Raw genomic sequence first — 18,408 nt, 5'->3', positions numbered from 1 at the left:
ATGTGTTACTAAATATGTTAAAGCTGTAATGAAATGCTTCTAAAAAAAAAAAAAACTTGAAAAAAAAATTTGAAAATTAAAAAAAAAAAAAACATGATTCTCTGGGAAGCATTTCATATTCAAATTATAATTAGGTAGATTTCTTGACAGGATTGGATAGGTCTATGACAACACAGAAGTCAGGAAATCATGCAACTTAAGAAATATTATGTGAAAAAATAAAAATCCAGCGGCTGGAAAGATGGTTAGTCAGTGGATAAAAGTACTAACAGCTCTTGCAGAGGACCTGTGTTCGGCTCCTAGCACTCCATTATTGCCTAACAACCATCTATAACTGCAGTTCCAGGGACACCTATATCTTCTTTTGTAAGTATTGCATGACCCAGGTGCACTTTTACTTACATGAAGGTAAAGCAAACATACACATAAAATTAAAAAATATATATTATATATACATAAAATATATGTAGGCTGGAGAGATGGCTCAGTAGTTAAGAGCACAGGCTGCTTTTACAGAGGACCTGGGTTTGATTCCCAGCACCCACATGACAGCTAACAATTGTCCATAACTCCATATACATATATATATATATATATGTAATTGCAGTGAAAAAGGTTGACTCACAAAGTAGAGTACTAACTGCTATACGACCATGGCAAGCTACCTGGGTCCTTGTGAACTTTCTGTAATGGCATCTGTACTCATGAAGACTCAATCAGACAAGAGCCCAGCATGAAGTAAGAGAAATGTTCAACAAGCTGACCTTAGCCTGGGAATTGTTGACAACTGATTACTGCTGGGTGAATGAAAGTAGATCTTCCTTCAAAAGTTTAAATAGGCTGACTAGACTCTAGTGGATGAATTTGCTCTGGACAACATCTGGGTACAAATGTTTGACCAGATAGGACTTAACATCTATGACAATAATGCATGAGATCTGGGTGGGGGGTATTTGGGAGCATGGATTAGGTTTAAATTCCATTAAGAACTATTGTGTGAAATGCACAAAAACTCAATAAAATGTTTTTAATGAATTTTAAGGAATTAGAAAACAAAAATGTTTGACTCATCATAAGATTTTCCAATGCGTCAAAATGGCTTCTTTAGATCAAGACATTTCAAGTGTTGATGATATAGGACTAATCCTGACTAATTATTAAATACACATGAATTCCTCATATTGCCCTAATTTCTTTCCATAATTCATGCCCATAAGGTCCAAAAATACTGCTTTCCAGTGACCAAAGTGAACATGACTGGAGTGGGTCACTGAAAGAGTAAGAAACTACAAATTTTATTTTATTTTATTTTATTTTTCTGAGACAGGTTTCCTCATAGCCCCAACTGACCTAGAACTCACCTTGTAGACCAAGATGGCCTTGATCTCCCAGAGATACATTTGCCTCTGCCTCTGCCTCCTGAGTGCTGGGATTAAAGCATATGCCCCACCCCTCATGGTCATCCACCACCTCTGGCTCTTACAATCTGGGGGCAGAGTTCTCCGGACAGTTGTTCTGTTACTCCTATGAACTCACAGCAATGGTGCCAGCATACACAAATCCAATGCCAGTTCCAGTGGATAAACCCACACTGGAGATCATTTGGGGATTAAAGTTAGCGTATAAATTTTATTATACAGAGAGAATACATTGAATTGAGTGGGGGGGCAATGTGGGAGGTGTGGATGGGAGAGGGGATATAAATGTCATCAAATTGTATTGTATGGAAATTGCAAAAATTCAATAAAAATGCTTAAAATAATAAATTTTAAAACATGTATGCCACCCACACCAGCACCTACACATCAAATTTTGAAACCCTTTCTCTTTTTTTTCATTTATTCTACAATTTCAAGAATTTGATCACAAAATGAAAATATGACCATTTTCTAGAGGTAAAATATGTGCTTTGGATTCATCTCTCACATAGGGCTGAATTGGTTAATCTCACAAGAGCAAGGAGCAAGGGACATGCTTAGCAAACATCAGGAAACAAGCCAGAAAGCCCACAAAGGTAATGCAGAGGTTACTGAACTCATCAATTTGTAGATGAAAAGTTTGTTCCTTCTAGGTTTTCTCATACATCAATAAGGAAGCATCTGAAATACAGTTTTGATTATTTCCAGCTCTATAAATTACTGAAGTTTCCTTTTTTCTTCTTCATTGTCTTTTTACACTCCAAGGCACTCTTTGCTCTGATCATCTACATTAAAGTGTAAAATGAGACAGAAAATGAGTCTCAGGTCAGCCAATTATGTTGTTGCTGATAGCTCCATTAGTAACTTTCTGATTTAGTTTTTTAAATAGTCATTATTACCCTGGGGTTCTCTGCATAATTTTAGTGACTTGAAAATAGAAATGTAGGTGTTAAAGCACCCTAACATCTAATTTGTAGTGTAAGACCTAGCTTAAGAAATATATTGTGATTATGCAAACAGCTATAAAATGATTGTTGAAATAAAACAGTAAGCATTGTGGAAAATATTTGTCAGGGCAGAATAGACACTGTAATCAGAGTTGTGAGCAAATACAGGTTGTGTTATGATTATTGAAATATCAGGCTATGAAATAATTTTGTTATAGTAATCGAATTCTGTATTCCAACATTTTAAAATAGTAAAACACTATGGTTTAAAAATTATTTGCAATCAAACACTGCTTATACTGATCATAGTGAATACAGAAGGATATATAGGACAGGTACAACAAATGAAGCTTTCTTCACAGATGTGAAGCATATCTTCCTGTAATATCTTATGACAATCAGTATTCTTGACTTACAAAAAAAGCAAGGTAAATTTAAATATCAGTAATCATTAATTAAGGTACTTCTATTGTAATTAACAGGAAGTTATTTATTTTTGACTTTTATACTGTAATTTTGTTTTAATAAAAAATGCTATTTTTGATATTTTCAAGAAAAGAGGCTCCATTTCCTTTCCAAAGCTAACCTTGTAAATTGATATGAAGTAGTCAACCACGAAGATGACAGAGTATAAAAAAGGCCATGTGCTACATATGACAGCGATTCTACACAACACAGGTGCCATTGAAGGTTCCAATAAATATTAGGTTATTCAAGAAGAGATATATAATCTTAGGACAATCAAAAAGAAGCAATTTTATTTAAAGAGAGATGATTGTCAAGTTCTTTATCATTTTGCCATCATGTGGAGAGCAGTGGGAAAACACTGACATTGACAATAGCCTATTTCTCTGTACATCACACTTTTATTGTTTGAGCATTAACACACTATTGTTTCCAGAATTACTGAACACAGTGCAACAGGAGATATTCTAAGTCTCTACTACTTTCCATTTTCATTTAGTAAACAGTCATAAGAAGCACTAAATACAGTGCTTACAGATTACGACTCACCTTCCATCCACCACTCACCTTACACCCACTACAGCATGCTACCGCATAACTCCATTATATTATGTGAACAAAGAAGCAGCTGCCTTTATAATACTATTATCTAAGGTACAGAATTTTCTGTTTCAGTAATTTTCCATGAAATATTTTTGTTTAGTTTGATTATATTTGGCTTCTCATTATATGATTCAAAACACAAAACCTTTCTACTACTAATAAGAAAGTCCTCATTAATCAGAGGAGCCACGGTCCTTCTGCAACCTATATAAAACTTTACCTATTATCAATCACTAAAGTTTGTCTGTAAGAAATCTATATTGAAGTAACTATGCATAATGTAATTATTTGGGATTGATTCTTTTTACTGAGTATAATTATTGAAATCCACCTTCTTTGCTGTATGCACTCTGTTTTTATTCCTTTTATTGCTGGAGTATTCCATATATTAAAACACCACAATGCTTAGATATTGTTATGTTTGGAAAAGGAAGTATTCCCCAAAAGCTCTGTAACTAAAATTCCTTCTTGGAGGTGCAAATGATGCCACCACCACCCCCTTCCCTTGGTCCCTACTACAATCCAAGGTCCAATTTTGCCTAACTGTAGTCTGGGAAACCTGTGAGGTTTTGGGCTTCCTTACAGAGCAATGGGTGAGGGTTTACTTACAGAGGTGTGAGTGCTTCCCACTTAATGTCCCACTGGAAAGTCTCCATCCAGGCATTGATAATGATTTCCCCACAGCTTCACAAATTGGTGCGAGACCCTTCTGCTGGTTTCCTCAGTCTATATATTATTAGCTCCTCCCCGTCAGGCAACTAGGTCTAACTGATTAGATGGTGTTGCTGACTCTCCATGCTCCTCTTTTCTTACTGAGAGTAACAGTCAACAAGCTTAGTTGTGATGATCCTAAGCAAGCATGTATAACCAAGCTTAGGATGATGACTTCTCTCCATGGTTTGTCAGAGGACAGACTTATGCAATAGCCTCAATTCTTGATGGCTTGGTCCTCAGGCAGAGATGCTATTTGGCTAGTTCTGGAAATTTTAGGAAGTGGAGCCTAACTGGAGGAAGTTGGTCACTTGGCTAGGTAGTTAGGTTAAAAAGACCCCAAAGAAAAGTAGCCAGTTTCTGGGCTAAAGCTAACAATGTCCTTAGGCCTCTTAGCAACTTACTCTGTTCCAAAGGCCAAAAATGTCAAAAGTATTTGGGAGCTTTCATCTAATCCTTAAAATATTCTAGGGTTACCTCTTCAGAGGAGGGAATGTTAGAGTAGCCAAACGCCCCATAAAAATAAATAAATAGAAGGAGTACATGAAGTTATCAGAAAATAATTGATGGGGAGATATCGGAGGAGTTGGAGGGAAGGGAGTGAGCATGGATTTGATCAAAACACCTTATTCATGAATGAAATTCTCAATAAATTATTTTTTTTTTAAAAGAAAAGTCCTCGGGAAACCAGCACATTTGGTCATAGAGCTTCTTCTATCACAGGCATCTTCATAAACACATCAAAGCACACCAGGTGTTTCTAATTCTGAGCTTAACGTCAAAGATTTCACAGAAAACCAGCACATTTGGTCACAGTGCTTCTTCCATCACAGACATCTTCATAAACACATCTAAGCACACCAGAGGTTTCTCTTTCTGAGCTTAACATCAAAGATTTCACAGAACTAAGCCCAGTTGTTCATATTACGAACCATGGGCAGACCCAAGATAGGGGAGCTGGTATGAATTGAAAGAGAAGATCAAGTCCAAGCAGGAAGGAAGTTAGAATCCAACCACAGTTACAATGACAGAAACATCATTTTCAACCTCTGTGCACAGCCACTGTCTCTAGTTTTCTGAAGGACGTTAAAAGTCAGTCTTTTCTATCTTAATATTAAAAAATAGACTTGGAGAGGCAAAGAGACTGCACAAGCTCACCAAGAAAATTCTGATTCATGACAAGATTTCCTGAACTCCAAAGCCATAGGCTCTTTTGTTTTCTAGCAGTGTTATGACAGATAGTGTGCATATGCACCATTGCATCCTGGGATGTGAGAAACAGTGTGCTGGTGTTTCAAGCTCCAGATCAGAATGTTCCGTACCTTTGGGGGAAGGGGAGAATGAAGTGACAAAAACAAAAGCTCTTCAAGAGTCTTGGTACCTGAAATTCATACCCTGCACCTGGGCGAACTGTTCAGCTGGAAGACAGATGTAACCCAAGAATGCAACATAGTGAAATTAAGCTAAAATAGTCTTATTTAAGTTTGGTCTGGTGGGCTGGTGGGATAACTTGACCTAAGGGCCACTCAGTGATCCAGAACTATCAAGAAGGAATATTGAGCTGGAGAGATGACTCTATGGTTAAGAATATTCACTGGTTATTCTTGCAGAAGACCCGAGTTCAAATCTCAGTACCCACATGGTGGCTAGCAACCAATCATAACTGCAGTTCCATGAGATCTAACATCCTCTTCTGTCTTCCACAGGCACTGCACAACATGGGTGCATTTACATACATGCTGACATAACACTCATAAACATAAAATAAATAAAATTTAAACAAGTAAATTTTAAGAAGAAGGCATATCATGTAATATAGAATGGGAAAAATCTGGACAAAGTAGAAATTGGCTTTATAAACAGCGACTATGGTATACCTGGTTGAAGGTTCAGGCATGAGTGAGAAGAAAATGCAAGGGAGAGAGGAGCTTGGGGTTAGATCTGGGCTCTAAAGGTTATCTCAGACACCAACCAGGAAAAGGTGACAATCGGGTGAGCATGTGCATATGGCCTCAAAGACAGAGGCTTTAGTGCTGGATCTGGTGTTAATTTTGTGCAATGTGAACCTATATCATAGATCAACTCTCTCTTCTGTTAATGTTCTTTAAATTATACAAGAAAGGCATGTTCTTGCCAAAACATCAAACACAAGTTCCTAAAATCAAACAGTAAAAGTGTACCTTCCCAAATCCCACTCCATAGACAGGACAACAAAAATCAACTCATGGGTTTGGAGAGATGGTTCAGTGGTTAAGAGCACTGGCTGTTCTTGCAGAGGATCTGGGTTCAGTTCCCAGCACGAATATGATAGCCAAAAGCCTTCTATAACTCCTGTTCAAGAGGATCCAACACTTTCTTCTGGCCTTCACTGGCATTGCATACGCAAGCTCACTTATGTGCATATAGGCAAAACCTTCATATACATAATATATAAATAAATAAATAAATTTTTAAATAAAACAATCCATTTCTTCATAGGGATGTTCCCAGTTATAACCAAAACCTTGCTCATGCTAAGAAAGTGTTCTACCACTGAACTAGAAATGCCCAACTTTATTATATTCATTTTGAGATAGAGTTTCACTTGGTTGCCAAGATTGACTTTGATCTCACTCTCTACCTCAGAAGGCCTTTTCCTTTCTATCCTTCTTCATAGGCTTATGTCACTTGCCTACCCTACTCTAACCTCCCTTCCCCCTTCTGCCCCTTCTGATGGCTGCTTTGGACCATCACAAGAATGGAACCATGGTGCTCTGCATCACAGGGGCAAAGAAAACTTCCTAAAACCTCTGGAATCATGAGCTGAGATAAATTCTGCCTCTTTAAGTTGTTTATATCATATGTTTTGTCACAGTAACAAAAGTTTGATGAAAACAGTAAAAAGTCACAAAAATGTCAACCCAATAAATGAGAATTTTAGTCTTCTCTTATACCTGCTCCATTATATGGAGTTGAAATTCTACATCTACATCATACGTAAGAAAATAAGAGAGATAAGAATAAAAAAACAAAGCCGGGGTGGTGGTGCAGGTTTTTAGTCCCAGCATCAGGGAGGAAGAAGCAGACAAATTTCACTGCAATTGGTATAAAGAGTTCACAGATCAGCTGGGGCTACAAGGATACCCTTTCTCTCAAAAATAAACAAATAAATGAGACACATAAAATAGAAGAAAACAATAACTAATGCTTGCATATCAGTAAAAAGGCATTTGGTATCACACAGAGCAACATGAGCCTGTCTTTTCCTGCCTCTTTTCATGTTTGCTTTATTAAAAAACTAATGCTTGAAATAATCTGTTTTAATCATGAGTATTAGGAACATTTCTCATAAATAATGTTATCATAAGGTAGTCTCTGTGAATTCACACTAAAATATCAGCTTTCTATGGCTTGGCTTAAGTAGTCTATAACATAAATAATATGTGACTTTGAAAATTAAGTTAGTGAATGTACACAACATAATATTTTAAAATTCATGAAGACAATGGCTCTCAAGAAGTATTGCTACTCTCTTCATTCTTCCTTCATTTCCACTGTTCAGCTTGGAATACTTCAAATAAAATCCACATCTTGTTCCACAAGGAATAGTCATTATCAATGTCATAAATGTATTTAGAACACCATATTTAGTGCTTTTCTAATGTATATATGTATATATTTCTGATTTTAGTCTATAATGTAAAGATTTGCTATACAAGTATATGTAAAAGATTTGGTAAGTAGAGTGCATATTTTCAAAGGTTATTTGAATTATAATTCAACTTCTTTTCAGTTGTTATATAATCTTAAGAAAATACACAACATACAGGGAGACCCTTTCTCAGACAGACAAAAAAATTAAAGAAAATACATTGCAAACTATATTTGATATTCAATGAGCTTAAAATGTTAACAATTGAATATAATTTATTAATTTTGTTGCTATAAAATTCATTGTTTTAGATGCATAATATGGATTTTATCATTGAAAATTGTCTTGGGTATAAACTGAAATATAATTAGATATATAGTGTAAATCTTTGTATACTTTATGACTCATATATGACATGCCAAATGTAACAAAATTTAAAAATTGAGTTTATTGTTTACAATAACTTAAAATTTAAGCTGCAAAAACTTGTAAGAATCCAATTTTAAATTTAAAAATTAAATGAAATTTTAACAAATTGGGAGAATAATTCTCGTATCTTTTACATTTTAAAGAATGTGCCCAAATTTAAATGAAACATTTGATATATCAGTATGAAAATTTTTCTTAACATAAAATTAATCTTATTTAGCTGGGCATGGTGGCACATGCCTTTAACTCCAGCACTTGGGAGGCAGAGGCAAGTGATCTCTGTGAAGGTCTACAGCGTGAGTTCCAGGACAGCTGGGGCTACAGGGAGACCCTGTCTCAAAAAGACGAAAAAAGTAATCTTATTTAACCTAAAGTTAAATTCCTATGTAGAAGGAAAATTCTCATACTATAGGGATAAAGAAGAAAGAGAACATAATCTGTGAATAATAAAACATTGACAAATATAAGACAAATGTAAATTACAAAATGGTGAGATTTTAAATATTTTTAGTGTATGAGTGTTTTGCCTGCATGTCTGTAAGTGCACCCATGGAGGTCAGAAGATGTTGAATTCCCTGGAACTGGACTTATGGATGGTTGTTAGCTCCCATGTGAGTGCTGGGAATAGAACCCGGGTCCTCTGTAAGAGCAGCCTGGGCCATCTGTCCAGCCCCAATACTCAGATTTTAAATAAAAAATGTAGTATATAAAATTAGATTTCCCAAACACAGTGATACTTGATACTACGATTCCGTGTAATGCTTAAAGTAAAATAATTTGCTAATCATAGAAAATTTAGAGTATAGTTCTTAATACCTGAGAAAAGAGAGCCTCATATGTGACTTCTGAGCTGTATAGAGGACATTTAGAAATGTGAGGAACTTAAGCTAAAATGAACTTCTTTAGCTTTTGCTTAGTATAATGTCCATGATTATCTAGAGATTTGCACAAAAAGATCAAAATGATGAGGTGATTATGCACAGATTCAAAAATCTCAATCATGCCATCTGTAGGTGGTCTCAATAATGAGATCCTCTTTGCCTAAAGGGAGTGAAAATCAGTAGGCTAGTTTCTTGCAACATTAGGGGAAATTGTATATCTAGGGATAGTTTCTCCAATCATGAAATTAACTTTTATTGTCGTATCTCTCAAACAATTAGCTCCTTTATATACGAAAATAAGTATTTTGTATAAAACCAAGATTTTTTTTTTGGTGTGACATTTTATGTGGTTAAATATATAAATACGTATCTGGATTGTTCAATTTATGCAAAACAGTAGCCTTGTAAATTTAATTTTTATTTACAATTTTAAAATATAAGTGTTTCAAAATAGGCATAAAGAAGCAGCAGGTAAACTACTCATCTTCTTCATCTTTGTGCTGTGATGCTCATGTTGAACTGATAACTAGTCACTGAGAAAAGGATCTGTGAACATTAATCTACTGTTTAGGTTCAGGATATTCTAGATGCTGGAGAGTAGACAGACATGAGATAGGAAGTCATGAGATCAAACAAGGGGTCAATCGCAGGACCTTAAGAGCTTTCAAAAAGGATTAAAAACTTCTACTTCACTTCAGTTCCAAGTGACTATGAGGGTTTTTGTATTTAAGCCCACCAATCAGGATGTCCAGAGAGGGAGGCAGAAGGAATTTGATATAGATATGGGCCAGAGAAAAAGTATAAGGAGCAGAATCCCAGACACATTGGTCAGATTCTTCCGTGAATCTGTGTGAATATACTTTTGCTTTAATATACCTTTCCTGTTGCATCTTTCTTTACATCTTGTTAAATTCTTCTAAGTGAGGACATAGGAACTTAGATTTATGTAAAATTATAGATCATAATTTTAAATGTAAGGTGGAAACTAAGATAATATTTTTTTTCTTGTTTTGTTTTGGTTCAGCTTTTAGTGGCAGCTTCTCACTGTGGAACATGGCTGGTCTTGAACTTGCTGCATAGGTCAGGCAGCCCTCAAAACTGCTAGAGATCCCCAGCCTTTGCTTCCTGAATGCTGAAATTAAAGTCATGTGCTGACACATAAGACTTTTATTCTTTGAAAATTTTATATTTATTATTTTTTTATTTAAATGTGTGTCTGTGTGTATGCCATTTGTGTATAGGTACCCTCAGAGGCTATAAGAGGGTCTTAGATACCTTAAAGACAGATTAACAAGGTGGCTGTGAGCTTCCCAACAGCATTGAGAAGTAAAATAAGGCCCTTTGGAAGAGCAGCAAGAGCTCTTAATTGCTGAGCTCTCCAGCACCAGGGTATTGTTGAATAGATCTTAGAATTTAAGTTTCTTAGGGCAGCGAACACAAATCAATGTTGCCTTTTCAATGAATGAATTACTTGGAAAAATGATGAGAGTGACTCAAATGAGTCAGTGCTTCCAAAACTAAATAGTAATAGCAATTAAAAAGAAGAGAATTGATCACATGTCAATAATATTACTAAGACATTTGTGAAAATAATTATTTTAAGATAAATAGAGGTCAGTGCTGGACTGGCCAGGCAGCCATGGTGACCAGGAAGGTGTCCCACGGCTGGAGACTGAGATCCAGTGCTGGCTTTCCGAGCACCAGTGGAAGCAGACCCTGAGTTCATCAAGTAGCTATAGGCCTCAGCTGCTCCTGGGGAATCGAAGCTAGAACAGCACTTGAAGGAGAAGTCCCTGCCAGTCAGGAAACCAGTCCCCAAGGTCGCAGGCCCCAAATGACCAAAGTGCACAAGCATCTGACTACTGTCATGGACGGAGGTAACCACAAGTCAGAATTCCTTCAAGAATCCAACCTGATGATGGCTAAGTTGAATTACATGGAAGAAGGTTATAAGGAAGCTCTGAACATTTATACCTAGGTGGGCCTCAGTGCCTTACCACAGACAGCTATCTCTCCCTAAAGGCTGCAAATGATTGCAGAAGCTTATGCTATCAAAGATGAAAGATTATCAGAGGATGGTCTTGAAGTGGCATTTGTCCTTGTGCATTTAAAACATGGTTCCTCAAAAATCTCACAAGTTGATAGCCATCCGGAGATTAATGACAGCTGCTGCAGTTGATGCTGCTGCTGGAATGACTTGAGTGACTAGAAAGCCTTCATGAGCTTCTCCAATATGGCCAGGTTGGCCTCCCACCTGGTGGGGCCAACCCCAAGGGTATGGAGCACTGGCACCTTGTGGCCACTCAGCAGCCGAAAATATGAGTGGGGACACAGTGGACAGGAACAAAACCCAGGCACCTGACCATCCTTGGCCTGGCCTCTTTATCCTGAGGATTTTATCTCAATGATTTTAAGCAGAGGAGCAAAATTTTAGCCAGTCAAATGAAGTACCTTTGTTTCAGGGGATCCAGTGCCCTCTTCTGACCTCTGAAAGCATTGCAGGGCATGAAACGCATGCAGGGCATGAGGGCATGCAGAGAAAAACACTGTTTGACATGCTGAGAACTTAAGGAAAGAAAGAGAACTGGAGCTGTGGTCCCCTCCTGTGAACTGGAGTCATCATCCCTTTCCCTGAGCTGGAACTGTGGTCCTCTCCTGTGATCTGAAGCATCCTCTCTTGTGAGCTGGATCTGTGGTTCTTCCTGTGAGCTGGATCTGTGGTTCTTCCTGTAAGCTGGAGCTGTGATTCCATTCCTGTGAGCAGGAGCTCTGGTCCCCTTCTGTAAACTGAAGTCATGGTCTTCTCCTGTGAGCTGGAGTCATGGACCCTTCCCATGAGCTGGAGCTGTAGTCCTATCCTGTGAGCTGCAGCTGCGATTCCCCTCCTGAGGGCTGGAGCAATGGTCCCCTCTTTTGAGCTTGACCTGTGGCATCAATAAAAATGCTAAAATAAAAGAAAAAGAAAAACAGAAAACACTTCTACAACCTGAGTTTTACCACCATCCTGAAGAAAATAAACACATTTTGCATTGACTATAACTCATTTAACGTCAAATGGGATTGGTATGAGGGCTTGGGATAATTTGTTAAACAAATTTATTATTTATAGTGTTGTTTTGAATGAGAAAGCTCCCTAGTAGGTATCAAATATTTGAATACTTCTTAGTCACTGGCACTGGGGAGGATCATGGAACCTTTAGGATGTATGGTCTAGCTGGAAGAAGCAGGACACTGGGGGCTGTTAATAGACAGTTCATAGTCTTGCTCCACTTCCAGTTTCCCTCTCTCTGCCCCCTCTGCATGCTTGAAGGTGTGAGCTCACAGCTTTCTGCTCTGGCCTCTCCCTGCCATGCCTTCCCTTCCATGATGGGTTCTTTTCCTTCTGGAACAGTAATCCAAATAAACTCTTCCTTCAATAAGTTATCTTGGCAACAGTGTTTTTTAACAGCAATAGAAAAGTAATGAATGCTTTCATAAAATAATATAGTATGATTTGAAGGACTCAGGTAGTAAAAATTTGGAAATAATGCACTTCTAGGCAATTTATACTCTAGCATAGGAATGTAGAAGAAAGCATTTGCCAAATCAATAGCTGCATACCAGGTACCAGGAGACATATTAATCTGCTCCAGTAAGGAAACCACATCTGCTACAGCAGCTGCAATTGGAGGCATTACTTAAGTTTTTGATAGTCAACTGTCATTCTCCATGACCCATCTATCTTCTGCACAGGCCAAATAGGAGAGTTAAAGGGAGATGTGGTGGGAATCACCAACCCTGCATCTTTCAAATCCTTGATGGTAGCACTAATTTCTGCTTTTCCTCCAGGGATGCGATACTGTTTTTGGTTCACTGTTATCCCTGGCAGAGGCAATTCCAGTGGTTTCCATTTGGCCTTTCCAACCATAATAGCCCTTACTCCATAGGTCAGGGTACCAATTTGGGGAATCTGCCAATTCCTAAGTATATCTATCCCAATTTTACATTCCAGTACTGGGGAAATAACCACAGGATGAGTTCGGGGAACCACTGGACCCACTGTCAGTCAGACTTCAGCTAAAACTCCATTTATCACCTGACTCCATAAGCCCCTACTTTAACTGGAGGGCCACAATGCTTTTAGGGTCTCCTGGAATCAGTGTTAACTCAGAGCCAGTATCCAATAGGCCACGTAATGTCTGATTATTTCCTTTCCCCGAATGTGCAGTTACTCTAGTAAAAGGCCACAGGTTCCTCTGGGGAAGGATGGGTGAGAGGCGAACAGCATAACTCTTTGGTACTGTGACAAAGTCCTTCCTCAAGGGCACCCGGCCTTCCCTTCATTCAAGGGGTTCTGGGTCTATAATCTGTCTCAAGTCTGGAAATTGGTTGACTGAGCAGGATTCTCTATTGCTACGACCCACTACTGACTTCCTGTCATTCATCCTAGAGCTTTTCTGCTTATACAGATCAAATAAAAACTTAGTAGGCTTCTTATCTTTGTGGTCCCTGGAAACACCATGATTGATTAGTCAGTACCACAGGCCCATTCGAGTCATGCCTTTGTAGGTATTGTTTTGCCTTTGCCACCCATCACGATAAGTATGCTCACCTTGTCTTTGGTAATTCAGTACTGCCACCTGACCCCTACTCCGGGGTCCTGTTACACCTATTATATTTACATTTAGTTTATGCAGTTGAGCAGCAGCGTCTCCTACTGTAAGACTTGGCATAAGGAAAAGAGCAAAAACAAAGCTCTTCAAACGTTCTGGTGTCTCTCTCAGTACTTTCCATCTTATAAAATCAGTAAACGGCATGTCCTCTGGGCCCTCCCATTGTGGAGGATTTGGTGTTGCACTGTGAATCCACTCGAGCATACCAATTTGCCTGAGACTTACAATCCCTTCATCAACACTAAGCCAAGGGATATCTGGTATCTCCAGTTCTCTGTCAGTAGGCCATCTTTTGATAAATACCTCAGGCAACCAATCAAATAAACTTTTAACAACTTTTTTAACTGTATAAGCTTCCATAATAAACCTAGAATCCCCAGTCAGGGGACCAATGTCAATAAACTCAGCCTGATCCAATTTTATGTTCCTTCCACCATTATCCCATATCCTTAAAATCCATTCCCAGACATATTCATTAGACTTCTGCTTGAATGAATTAGCAAATCCACTAAATTCTTTATTAGTGGCATACCTGCTCATGGACCACACTTCCTATCTCTCCTCTAGGGGCCTGCTTAGCTTTGTGCCTGGTTATAGGTCTAGAGGCAACAACAACTGAGCCCTGAGGGACATCAGCTTTGTCTTGCTGAATGGGATTAGCTTCCTCAATGGGATTAGTTTCCTCAGGCAAGGGTGGGGAGGGTGGGTCTGCTGAGGGTGGGGAGATTAATTCATCAGGTGAATCAAATTCATCATAGTCTGAGGATTTAAAATCCTCAGACTCCTCAGGGTTCTCCCACACATCTCCATCACACTTGTCGGGATTCCAAACTTTCCCTACCAATGCCCTCACCTTTACTGCTGACACCCTTCAAGGCGGGGAATTAAATTTGAGTTGTAGGTCTGCCAAACTTATAATAAGGGCTCCATCTTGATTTTCTGCAGCTTTAGATCTCTGGCTTATGGAGAGAAGATTCTCTTCCAGGGCATACTTGGAAACATTTAAACTGTTGATTCGAATCTGGAGCTTGTCAATTTTATCATTAAGTTCATTGTTTATCTTCATCAGTTTATCCAGAGATGCTAGAAGGAATTAGCCAGCACCATTATGTTTCTTATTTTTCAACAAATTGTCAAACGTTTTATGTATAGAGTCACTAAATTTCTTGCTCTTCACAAGAGGCAAGTTAGGAGATTCAAATGCATCTAGCTCCATAATTGTTTCAAATAGTCTACACCACAGATTTTCAGTGCTCTCCATGCTATCTGAAGACTCTGACTTGGAGAGCCTGCTCCAAATACCAACAAGCCCATTAAAGAAATTCACCCTTTCAATTCTGTTTCTCTAGAACCACTCCTGTTATACAATCTGTATTACTCGGGTTCTCCAAAGAAACAGAATTGGTAGAATGAATATATATGTATAGAGATTTATCAGCTTAGCTCACAGGATGGAGTCCAAGTAGTCCAACAATGGCTACACCACACTGGAGAGGCTGAGAATCCATAATCGCTCAGTCAACGAGTCTGGATGTCTCAGTAGTCCCAATTGGTGCTGAAGGTCTGACAAATTCCAAAATATCAGCTAGTCTTCAGTCTACAGCAACAAGACAAACACACCAGTGAGAGAGAAGGCAAGCATAAAGAAACCAGGTGTTCTCCTCTGCCATAGCCTTTTATACAGGCTGCCATCAGAAGGTAATACCCACATTTAGAGTGTGTCTTCCAGCTTCAGATTATCCAATGAAGAAATATCTCACATTTCAGTTAATCCCAGATCCAGTCAAGTTTACACCCAGGATTAGCTGTCACACCCACCATCTTTGAGGAGGCCTTGCATGAAGACCTCTGAGAGTTCCAAACTGCCCACCCCCAAGTTTCTCTTCTGCAATATGTAGATGATTTGCTCCTCACCACCTTTGACTATCCCTCTTACCTAGAGGCTACAGAAGATGTATTGAAGGAACTTCAACATCTGGGGTATAAAGTGTGGGCTGAAAAGGCCCAGATCTGCCAGAAAGAGGTACAATATTTGGGGTTTCAGTTGGAAGGGCTATGTGCAGGCTCTCCTCTGCAAGGAAAAGGCTGTCCTGGACATCCCCATTCCCCGGAGTCAGAGTCAAGTCAGAGAGTTCCTGGGGTCAGCTGGATATTGTCGCCTATGGAAACCTGGTTTTGCAGAACTGGACAAGCCTCTATATAAGGTAACAAGGAGAGGGAAACCCTCAGCATTCTTCTGGGGAAATAACAACAGCAGGCCTTTGACAACCTGAAACTGGCCCTCACTTCTGCACCAGCCCTGGCCCTGCCAGAGGTCTTGAGGCACTTCTACCTTTATGTAGATGGACAGCTAGATGTAGCAAAGGGGGTACTTGCTCAGACTTTGGGCCCCTGGAAGAGACCGGTGGCCTACCTCTCAAAGAAATTAGACTCAGTAGTGGCCGGATGGCCAGCCTGTCTGAAGATTATATCAGCCACTGCAGTCCTAGTTAAAGGCGCTGATAAACTCACCTTGGGGAAACACTGATTGTGACTACTTCTCATTGAAGGTGTACTGAGGGCCCTGACTGATTGCTGGCTCACAAACACAAGATTAACTCAGTACCTGTCTCTCCTACTAGATGTGATTCACCTGACATATAAGGTGACCAGTGCCTTAAACCCTGCATCCCTAATCCCTGAGACTGAATCTGAGACAACTGTGCATCACAACTGCTCCAAACTGCTCCAACATGTTCAGGGAAGCCGACCTGATCTCACCAACATACCATGAAAAAGCCCTGACTTGGTGACATTCACAGCACTAGTTGCATAAAAGATGGAGTCAGGTATGCAGGGGCGGCAGTAGCCACCCAGGAGGACGTCCTATGGGCAGAAGCCCTGCCTAAAGGAACCTCTGCATAAAAGGTGGAACTGATGGCCTTGATTCAGGTGCTAAGACTGGGGGAGGGTAAGACTGTCAACACACACTGACAGTAGGTATGCTTTTGCCTCTGTTCATGTACATGGAGCCATCTACCAAGAAAGAGGCTTCCTGGCATCAGAAGGAAAGACTACCAAAAACAAACGAGATCATTGACTTGTTAAGAGTCATATGAATGCCGAAAAGAGTGGCAGTTATTCATTGCCCAGGATACCAAAAGAATAATACTCCTGAGGCCCGAGGAAATCACAAAGCAGATCAAGTTGCCAAGGAAGTAGCAGAATTCCCCTCCAAACCTGCGCTCTTAGCCCTGCCAAATCCTATGTTACCTGAAAAGCCTTTATACACTGAAGTGGATGACACATATTTCCAGACAATTCCAAATGGGTGTATCTCCTCAGGAGAGAGACTCACTCCAGATGGCAAGGTCATCCTCCCTTGCCACCTGGGAGAAATGCTAGCTCACCAACATCATGAAGGAACCTACATGAGAAAAGAAAAGTTCAGGTTATTACTAACCAGATGCTTCCAGTTTCCTTCCTCAACAGCTACTATACAGGACATCACCTCCAGATGCATTGCATGCCAGATGACTAATGCCTACCCAAAAAATGATAAATCCTCAGGAAAACATAAAAGTGCCGCTGGAGTCCACTGGAAGGTAGACTTCACTGAGGTAAACCTGGGCTGGTTTGGATATAAATATTTATTGGTTTTTATAGACAATTTTTCAGGATGGGTAGAAGCCTTTCCCACTAAGAAGGAAATGGAAACCACAGTTGCCAAGAAGTTGCTAGATGAACTCATTCCCAGGTTTGGTGTGCCCTTAATGTTGGGGTCTGATGATAGACCAGCATTAATCTCTCATGCAGAACTTAGCAAAGGCCCTAGGGACAAATAGGAAAGTACATTGTGTATACCATCCCCAGAGTTCAGGACAGGTAGAGAGGATGAATCTGGCCATTAAGGATACCTTGACTAAATTAACCTTAGAATCTGGTGCAGACTGCATGACTCTCCCCCCTTTTGCCCTCGTTAGGGTTAGAAACTCCCCTTACATTTAAGGAATTACTCCTTTTGAAAGTCTCTTTGGAAGACCACGTCCCCTGGTCCCAAGATTATGGTCAGAATTATTGGCTGAAATATCTAATCATGAAATCCTTCAGTCTGTTAGGGCATTGCAGGCTGTACAGGAACACCTCCATCCTTTGATCTGGCACATGTTCAAACTGCCCTCAGGCACTCCCGATCCTTACAGACCTGGAGACGTTGTCTGCGTGAAACGACATCAGAAGGAGACATTGGCCCCTCAGTGGAAAGGACCATTCACTGTGACCCTGACGACTCCCATGGCAGTGAAGGTGGATGGACTGTGCACATGGATTCATCACTCACACGTCAAGCCTGCCCATACGGACCAGAAGAGATGGAAGGTCCAACCCCATTCAGAAGACCCCCCTAAAACTTCAATGGGTAAAAGACAGTCGGCCTACTACTCCCCCACTGTAATTATGACTCTACTCTTCCTAACTCTACCCCTTAGGACTGATCCCCAGAGAGTTTATCAACCCAGACTTAGGTAAGGAGATTATCTAATACACAAACAAGAAAAACACCTCCTAACCCTCAGGTTGCTCCCCGATTTAAAACTGATCTTTGTTCCTTATGGCCAATGCTAGGCTCCCTAAAATAATTGGTAGCCCACAGTGTCTATGGGGGATCATTTGGGGGATCAGTAGCAATAGCAA

The sequence above is a fragment of the Nannospalax galili genome, unplaced genomic scaffold, assembly GCF_000622305.1.
Source record: "Nannospalax galili isolate Female #2095 unplaced genomic scaffold, S.galili_v1.0 scaffold955, whole genome shotgun sequence".
NCBI classification, from domain to species: Eukaryota; Metazoa; Chordata; class Mammalia; order Rodentia; family Spalacidae; genus Nannospalax; species Nannospalax galili.
Note: the sequence above shows the minus strand (reverse complement) of the source record.